Here is an 8,577-nt window from a genome sequence, read left to right as displayed (position 1 = left end):
AAGCCCTCAGGAAGAGAAGGAAAGAATGAGTGACAGTAGACCGCAGATGTGAGCAAATTCATGGAGGATGGAAACTGAATGAGGGAATGGTGGCTGGCTTAACTTAATAGAGGAAAGTGCATTCTAAATACCTATCATAAAAGCAACAAAGAGAATAAGCCTATCCACTCCACACGTTGGAACTGCCTGTTTAAAAGTTGATCCCCGGGCCCCATCAAGTCTACAAGCCCCACCTCGAGGACAGAATGGAATCTGTATTCATTGAGGGGCTTTTAATTGACAAATAAAAATTGTATATATTTATCCACGTATAATATGAAGGTTTGAAATATGTATACACTGGGGAATGGCCAAATCAAGCTAACATCTGCATTACCTCACATACTTATTTTTTGTGGTGAGAACACTTAAAATCTACTCTCTTAGTAATCTTCAAGAGTACAATATATTGTTATTAACTATAGTCACAATGTTGTCTAGCAGACCCTTCTCAGAATCTAACAAAATGTTTGGCTAGTAATAGGGGCTCAAAAAGTATTTGTGAGTGAAAAGAGTGAATATATTAATTAATTCGTTAATGTATTCACTGGCAGGTGTATTTACCTAATTCAGTCTTTAAAATAATGTTCTATATTCCAAGTTTTCCTTAGGGAGTTAACCCAATATTATAGCTTGATTGTTTACACAAGACCCATAAAACAAACTATAATAGCAATAGTCAACAAAGAGATGATATTGGCATAATATAATGCTATATTGGTTTTATTGTGCTGCCATAACAAATTACCAAAAATTTAGTATCTTAAAACTACACAAAGTTATTGTCTTTTGGTTCTATAATTCTATATAATTCTATAATGTCTTATGGTTCTATAATATAAGGTCAGAAATTCAAATATGAGTCTCACTGCACTCAAGTTAAGATGTTAGTAGGAAGCCAGATGTGGTGGCACATGCCTGTAATCCCAGCACTTTGGGAAGCCAAGGCGGGAGGATTGCTTGAGCTCAAGAGTTCAAGACCAGCCTGTGCAACATAGTGAGACCTCAATGCTACTAAAAATAAAAAATAAAAACAAAGATGTCAACAGGGCTGAGCTCCTTTCTGGAGGCTCTGGAGGAGAATGTTCCCTTGCTTTTTCCACCTTCCAAAAGCCACCCACCTTCCTTGGCTCCTGGCCCTTCCCTCCATCTTCAAAGTCAAAAACAACTGGTCAAGCCCTTCTTACAGTGCATCTCTCTGAGCCTGTTTTCATCATCACATCTCTCTCTGACCCAGCTAAAAAAGGTTCTTCTCCTTTAAGGACTCATGTGATTAGCTTGGACCCAACCAGATAATCCAAGGTAATCTCCTCATTCCAAGGTCCTTAACCTCAATCACATTTTCAAAGTTCTTTTGATGTGTAAGATGACATATTCACAGATTCCAGGGATTAGGACCTGGACATCTTTTGGGAACTTCATCAATGGGACTAGACTTCCAGTCCAGAACTATTGTGTTGTACCAGGTAAATGTCCTTGTCACCTCTTGGAAAGGTCCAGTTCCCCTGTAGCAATTTCAGTGTCAGTCACGCTGATCTTGGGAGGGAAATTCTCCCACAGCTAAATCATCAAATATCACCTCAGGGTAAGCCCCCAAATATTCCCCTCATAACAAGGCTTAATCTGTCTTCAATCATAATCACCTGACGGATTCTTTCATCCAGATGTGTCAAGCTGACCCATTTTTTTCAAAGAGGTAAAGAAACTAACCATGTAGAACAATACACCTGCTAAAACACACTGAAAATGAAAAAAAAAAGAAAAATGTAAATTAGCTTTCAGAAGAAATCCTTTCAATTCATGCTTCATTGGAATGGTATCTTTCCACTACTAAAGGTCATTTATCAATCCAGTTTTTGTTATAAAGGTTTTCTTTTCAATTTGGTGATGGTTATTTGTCTCACTTCTGCCCTTGGCTTTTCTCTTATCCCACCATGCAGAAGGAGCTGGTGGGCTTTTATTGTTCTGTCTTCCACCATTATTGGAGAATATTACTCTCAATCCCAACATTCCTGGGAGTAAATTCGTCTTCCCTCACAACCTGGTCTTCCTTGCCTTCTATATCTCCACAGCTCCTGCTGCTGTAGGATTGTATTCAGACAAGCCCTGGTTGGTTGAGTTATTGTTACTGTTCCAACATCATGACACCTGCAGTCAAAAGGGGGCCCAAGACATTTATTAATGTGCACCTCTGAAGAAATAGCACCAGAGTGTTTTTCAAATGCCTATAAGCTTTACTTGAGAATTGACTGTTTATTCCAAACTAAGGTTCTTTCTTTGATTCTTCAAGGTTTGAGAGATCATATTAAAGCTCACGTTAGATTGCTCCATGACACATTGTTCTTATCTAGGATATGCTGCTGCTCAACCTTCTATGAAACTGAGTTTTAGCAGCTGTAAACAATTAAGGGGACATTTCCAGGGAGAAGGGGGATGCGTAATTCCAGAATAAAACTTAAATCACTCTATTTGTTATACTAATTTTCCCAGGTAAACAGTATTATGAAATACTGCCAGTTGGAAATTTTCATTTCCCAGCATTGAGAAACATTCAAAATATGGGACAAATCCTCCTACTAGGAAGTTTATTAACAAAGTTTTATTAAGATGTTTAAATAAAATTCCAAATTATCACATAAGTCAAACATTAAGTGACAGTTTACAAGTAGATGCTAAAATTTCCTGGGTAACCTTAGTGCTAAAACCAGTGACTCATTCTTCCTTTCCCTGACAGACACACAAGATCTGGGTCCTCTCAGCTTTCTCCAGACATTGCTGCAAATTATATATTTGTTCCTCTCCCACACTCAGCCACATTCTTCACTTGGTAGCTGTCCCACTCTTTCCATAGAACACCCTCTGGCACTCCATATACTAGACCTTGGAAGTGGCCAGGAAAACCTCCCTCGAGCCCCTCAGCTGCACACTAACTTTCCTCTCCACTAACAGTGACTCTGGCTTCAGTTGCATAGGTTTTGATCTTTTCCCTTCCCAGATACTAGAAGGGCATGGGTCACCTACTGATTTTTGCTTACCATGCTTCCTTTCCACTGGAGGCCCTCATCACTTACATTCCTTTCATTGTAACCATCAGAAAGGCAATTTATTCATAATTTCTTTCACTGGTGGTCACAGTTTTGTTTCTCCTCCTCCACCATCCTGCCCAATAATATGTAATTCTATGCTTTCATCAGTGACTTTCTATCCTGTTTCAATATTTTTTTGATCCACAGTCTCATTTTCCTGTTACATCTCCTACATTCATGGCTGTGAGCTTACGCAGGTATTATGGTAGTATCACATAGCAAATAATGATAGGCACAAAATCCATGCTGAAAAATAGAAAGTTTTAGTTGCTATAATTGCTGCTGGTTGTGCAGAAGGGTAGGCACACAGAAGACTATTTACCTTTACTTCTAAGCAACAACTAGAGCATCTGTAGAGTCAATCAATGTCTTATCTTACTCTTAACTGGCTTGCAATAACAAGACAATATTTCAAATAGTGAATAAGGCAGCTCCTTTTTAGGCCCACTGAAATATGGATCTAAAAAGCTATAAAGCTCATTAATTAATCACAATTATCTTCACCTTTTCTATTCATGCAGCGATTCCTTGTTTGAAGCCTTTAGCATGTGTCGTAAAACCAAAGCCAATTTAAAAATAAAAGCATGTTGTTCATTACTACAAAATTTCTAGGAAATACGTGATTGATAACCTATAGTACTTACCACTGTGCCTAACACAGAGTGAGCTTCTCAATAAATGGCTATTGAATGGATGGATGAGTTAATGTGGGAAGAAGGTAATAAAACTTATTTCCATATACTGTACATGACAGTTCATCAATTACTTCAAAGTCAGAACATATATGCTGTTTCTTGAATGAATGCCCAGCATTTAGAAAAGAAGTAGATAACTGAATGTAGATCAAGGTAAAATCCAGCAGTGATGACACACCTCCATGCCATTTGGCTCCATTTTTCGTCTGCCTGTCACAGCTCCCAACCTTCGTGTCAGAACTCATTCTGTCTTCCTTATTGAAACTATTATTCATAGTCAAGGTATCTGCAACAAAAAACAAACAGGGAAATCAAATGTTTTGCATTCATTCCTCTTGGAGACAGCTCACAAGTCAGTCTTCCTACTTTCACCTCCGCAAACTCTTTACCAATCAGCACCTCTCCCACTGTGCCTTAGAAAATCTTTTCCCACCCTGACTTGGAGAAATACAAATCTCAATGTTGAATGGAATACCAAAGGGCAAAATAAATACAGCTCTGATTCTGTATGGGGTGGCATCATACTTTTTTTGGCTTCATAAATTCTCTCAACTGCAGAGAAGCAGCAGAACCAAAGCTTCACAGACTTGAAATTCTCTGTCTTAACTCAGGTATTGACCCTATTTTAGAGAGGAAAGTCCAGAAGCTTCGGTCAATTTGTCATCATTTGCATTCTTGGGAGAATGGGGGAATCCATTTCGCATAGGCATCCAGGGACTTGAACCTTCTCTGTGGAAATGTGGTGGGTACAGTTTGGGCCAGAATCCCAGGTTCAAACCAGTAAGTCTTACTTTTAGATTCGAAATCTTCCTGTTTATAACAGTAATAAGAAATGATGGGGATGAGTGACAATATCATGTTATATGACCCCCCTCCTTACTTGAAACTGTGTCTGGGTTAGACCTAATCTAGATTTTTAGATGCCTGCAATAGGTTATGCGGAGCTGGTTTTTATAACATTGATTCCACAACACTAATTGCTTCACCAAGCGTCATAAGGATAAGGCCACTTGCTTGCTTCTTTCTCAATCCACAACATGCAACAAGAATGCCCCTGTCCTGTCCTCCAACTAAACTATGTACTCTAATAATGTAAGAAAGATACATAAACATCTCCTATAAAAGGTCAGATGAGATAAAGACAGTTTGTTTCAGTTTAGCTAGAGTCACCATCAGTTTTAGCTCATCTAAGGACTAAAAACCAGAATGCTTTTACAGCCTTTCATCAACAGCAAAGAACAATTTAGTCTGAAGAGACACAATTTACAGATTGTTAACTGCAGTTTCACGTAATCTTTTTGAAAATTTGCAAGATTGTAGCAGAATAAAAGTAAATAACCCTATGATTAAAGTTAAATTGCCAGTGTTTGATTCTAAACGGACCAATGTTCAAAAGCTGCTATGGATCCCATGCTGGAAGGTGAGGTACTCAATGTACAAAGCACTTCCCTCTCCCCTCATCTCACCACCATCACTAAAATACCCAGGATTATGGGTTGGCCTCTGTGGCTATGAGCAAGCCACCAGCCCAACTGCTGCCATGTTCTCTTCTGCAAAGGAACTATCCACAGAGACTAGCACTCAGTGTACTTCAAAAATAAAAGGATAAAGTTAGCCTTAGGATGCCTATCCACATGCCAGGCTGGGAACACCCACACATAAATCATGCTTCCAAATCAGCATTTCACTCCAGTGTCTGCATGCCCTTTAATTGTTCCTGACTTCTATCCTTCAAATCTGGTGCAGCCTCATATGCCTGTGGGTGGTAGAGTTTTTCTATCTCCGCCACAGCCAGAGCCTCTCAGAATATTAGACCAAATCTGGCCAGTGGGTTATTGTTCATGGAAAACAACTATGCGTCTCTGAAGACAAAAATCACAAGCTATTTTCTAATCACTGAATAAATTGAGGAAAAGTAACAGCCTCTCCTAGATAAATGCAAGTCATCTCCCTAACAGCTCTGGGAAATGCTCCATCTCTGTGCAGAACTCAGTCTTTACATGCCACACAGTATGTGATAACCATAGGGAAAATGTAAAAAAAAAAAAAAAAAAAAAAAAGACCACATTCCTCTGGGTTGCTAGTGCCTCCCTCAAAATTCTCTTTCACCTGCTACTCCTAGGTCTCTATGGTCAGCTAATAGTTTTTTAATCCCACTCTTGAATGGCAAACATACAGCTCCCAGCCTTACTTTATGAACTTATATTTACAGATATATTTTGTCTTTCATTGATTTTCTACACACAAGATTCTCAGAAATAAATGCAGTCAAAGAGGTTCTGTAACTTACCTACCGCTCAAAATTAGTCAGTTTTTAATAATGGGGAAATCTACTTCTAAACTCTTCTCTTAAAGTCTACTTCAGAAGAAGCCCTCTGTATTAGTCCTTTCTCACACTGCTATAAAGAACTGCCCAAGAATGGGTAATTTATAAAAGAAAGAGGTTTAATTGACTCATAGTTCTGCAGGGCTGGGGAGACCTCAGGAAACTTACAATCATGGCTGAAGGGGGAGCAAACACATCCTTCTTCACATGGCTGGACAATACACTGAGTGCAAGCAGGGGAAATGCCAGACACTTATAAAACCATCAGATCTTGTGAGACTCACTCACTGTCACAAGAACAGCACAGGGGAAACCACCCCCATGATCCAATTACCTCCACCTGATCCCACCCTTGACATGTGGGGATTATGGGGATTATAATTCCAGATGAGATTTTGTATGGGGACACAGCCAAACCGTATCACCGTCTCTGTCACCAAACCTTCCCTTCTTCACGTACCAACTGGCACACCACCAGGAATTTGAAAAAATACATAGAGTGAGCGAGGGCTGATCCTTGCTGAGAATGAAGATCATAGATCCAGAAGAGAGATTAAACATGCAAACCCAAATTTCCAAGATCATTGGGGTTTCTGCCACAGTATTCTAAAGACGGCACAGGCGGAGCCAGGAAGCTGGGTCCCCTGAAGCTCTAGTTTCTTACTTCCCAAGGATGTCTACTAACTAATTAGAAGTAAAGAGGATAAGGCAGGAGATTGGAGCAGAGAGTCATAGCCAGGAATAGCCAAGGTAGGGCCACCAGCGTGTTTATAGATATCTAAAGCAATGGTTCCAGAAGTAACTGCTGTGTACGTTACCAGAGGCAGGGTCACACCCTGGTGATCACAAAGAATTTTACATTGTTTTGATGCATTTACTCCCATTGTACTCTCTAATTCTAAAGAAACAGAGCATCCAAGGAATATTAAGCACTTTTACCAAAGATATTTTATTTTACTAATACTAGCCCTTTAGAATTTTAATCAGTACTAACACAACTATTTTTACATAAACCAGCCTGGTTTTCTGTAGTATGTTTCTGACAATGGTATAGAAATTTAGCAATAATGTATTTGACCTGGTAGTCTAGGACCCTGGTTTCTCTCAACCCAGACCCTCCCATAGTTATTTGGTTAGCTATCTGTCAGGCAAGTAATAAACAAACCACTCCTTTTATATCTTCACCCATACAATGGGGTGGTTAGATTAGAATAGTCTAAATTCCAGCTAATTCTAAGGTTCTTCCATCATTTGGTACATCTATTGAGCTCTCTAAGTACCTAGCATTATTGGAGACATGGTGGAAACACACACACACACACACACACACACACACACACACACACAAATATATTTTTAAATGCTTCCACCTTCAAGGAGTTTAAAACTTAATTAGTTAATACTCTGGATCAAACTACACTATGATTTCCTTAAGGGCTTGTATTGGGCCTAATTTATTTCTGTCTCCCACAGTGTTTAGAGGAGTGTGTATTAAATAATTAAATAATGCATGAATGAGCAAAAATGCACATGCCTAAAGCCAACACCTGTGGGAGTATAACACTGAAAGTAAGAGAAGATCAAGTTTAGAAAAGGTGTGATTAGCGTCAGAAGAAGGCAGTGAAAAGCAATGCACACCAGCCTCTGAGGATGTGATAATTCCAAAGACAAATGATACAAAAAGCAAGAGTCTCCAGGATGCTGAGAGACTTGTGATTACCGTGCCCTGGGATGTTTTCAGGTTTCCCGCTTTCCATCAGGTAAAACTTCCCAGTAATAATGCAGCCTGACCAGCACCCAAAATAGGATGGAATTTGGATAGCTGAGGAGAAAGTAGAAAATTCTACAAGGAATTATTTAGAAAAGAAATAAATTTAACATGTTTGAGGGTAGAAGTGATCAGACTTACCAATAAATAAATAAGATTTCATGCTAGAGAGTGTATCCATTCATTTGTTCAACAAATATTTATAAATATTTACATAAATATTGAGCACATGCCTTGTGCCAGTTACGGTTCTGGGAACTGGGGAGACAGCAGTGAACAAAACAGACAAAATTCCTGCCTTGATGGAGCTTTCATTCTACTTGGGGGAGACAAAACAAAAGAAAAATATAGAATGTGTCAGGTAGGAATAACTGGTATGGAGAAAAATAAATCAAGGAAGGGGGAAATGCCTGTCAGGAAAGGCCTTAGTGCTGGTTTAAGGAATGGAAAAACTAACTTATACGTGGTCTCACAGCCCTGTATCTCTTCAGCTGTCTCTCCTTTGTCTAATTCAAATCTACCCTGCAGTGGCATAATCCCATTTTTACTCCTCACCTTCCCATTTCATGTGTGATAAGTACAACAGAGACCACGTATTTATCTGAAATTTGTACCAGGCTACTTAACCCAGGTCTCTGACTGGGTTGCACCAAGTCTCTAAAT

The 8,577-nt window shown here is 39.2% G+C and overlaps 1 long non-coding RNA gene across 1 annotated transcript in view; it reads right to left on the bottom strand.

Annotated features, from left to right (window-relative positions):
- Window positions 1-742: 742 nt before the first annotated feature.
- The window catches only part of LOC101151154 (uncharacterized), a 56,989-nt gene continuing 49,154 nt past the window's right edge, over window positions 743-8,577 (bottom strand). The window contains exons 3-4 of the long non-coding RNA XR_174202.4: window positions 3,770-4,106; window positions 743-2,187 (exon numbers count right to left, since the gene is read on the bottom strand). This is a non-coding gene — a long non-coding RNA (uncharacterized lncRNA). The remainder of the gene's footprint in view (window positions 2,188-3,769; window positions 4,107-8,577) is intronic.

Source organism: Gorilla gorilla, chromosome 2, assembly GCF_029281585.2.
Source record: "Gorilla gorilla gorilla isolate KB3781 chromosome 2, NHGRI_mGorGor1-v2.1_pri, whole genome shotgun sequence".
Classification (NCBI taxonomy): Eukaryota; Metazoa; Chordata; class Mammalia; order Primates; family Hominidae; genus Gorilla; species Gorilla gorilla.
This window is presented reverse-complemented; position numbering and strand designations above follow the sequence as displayed.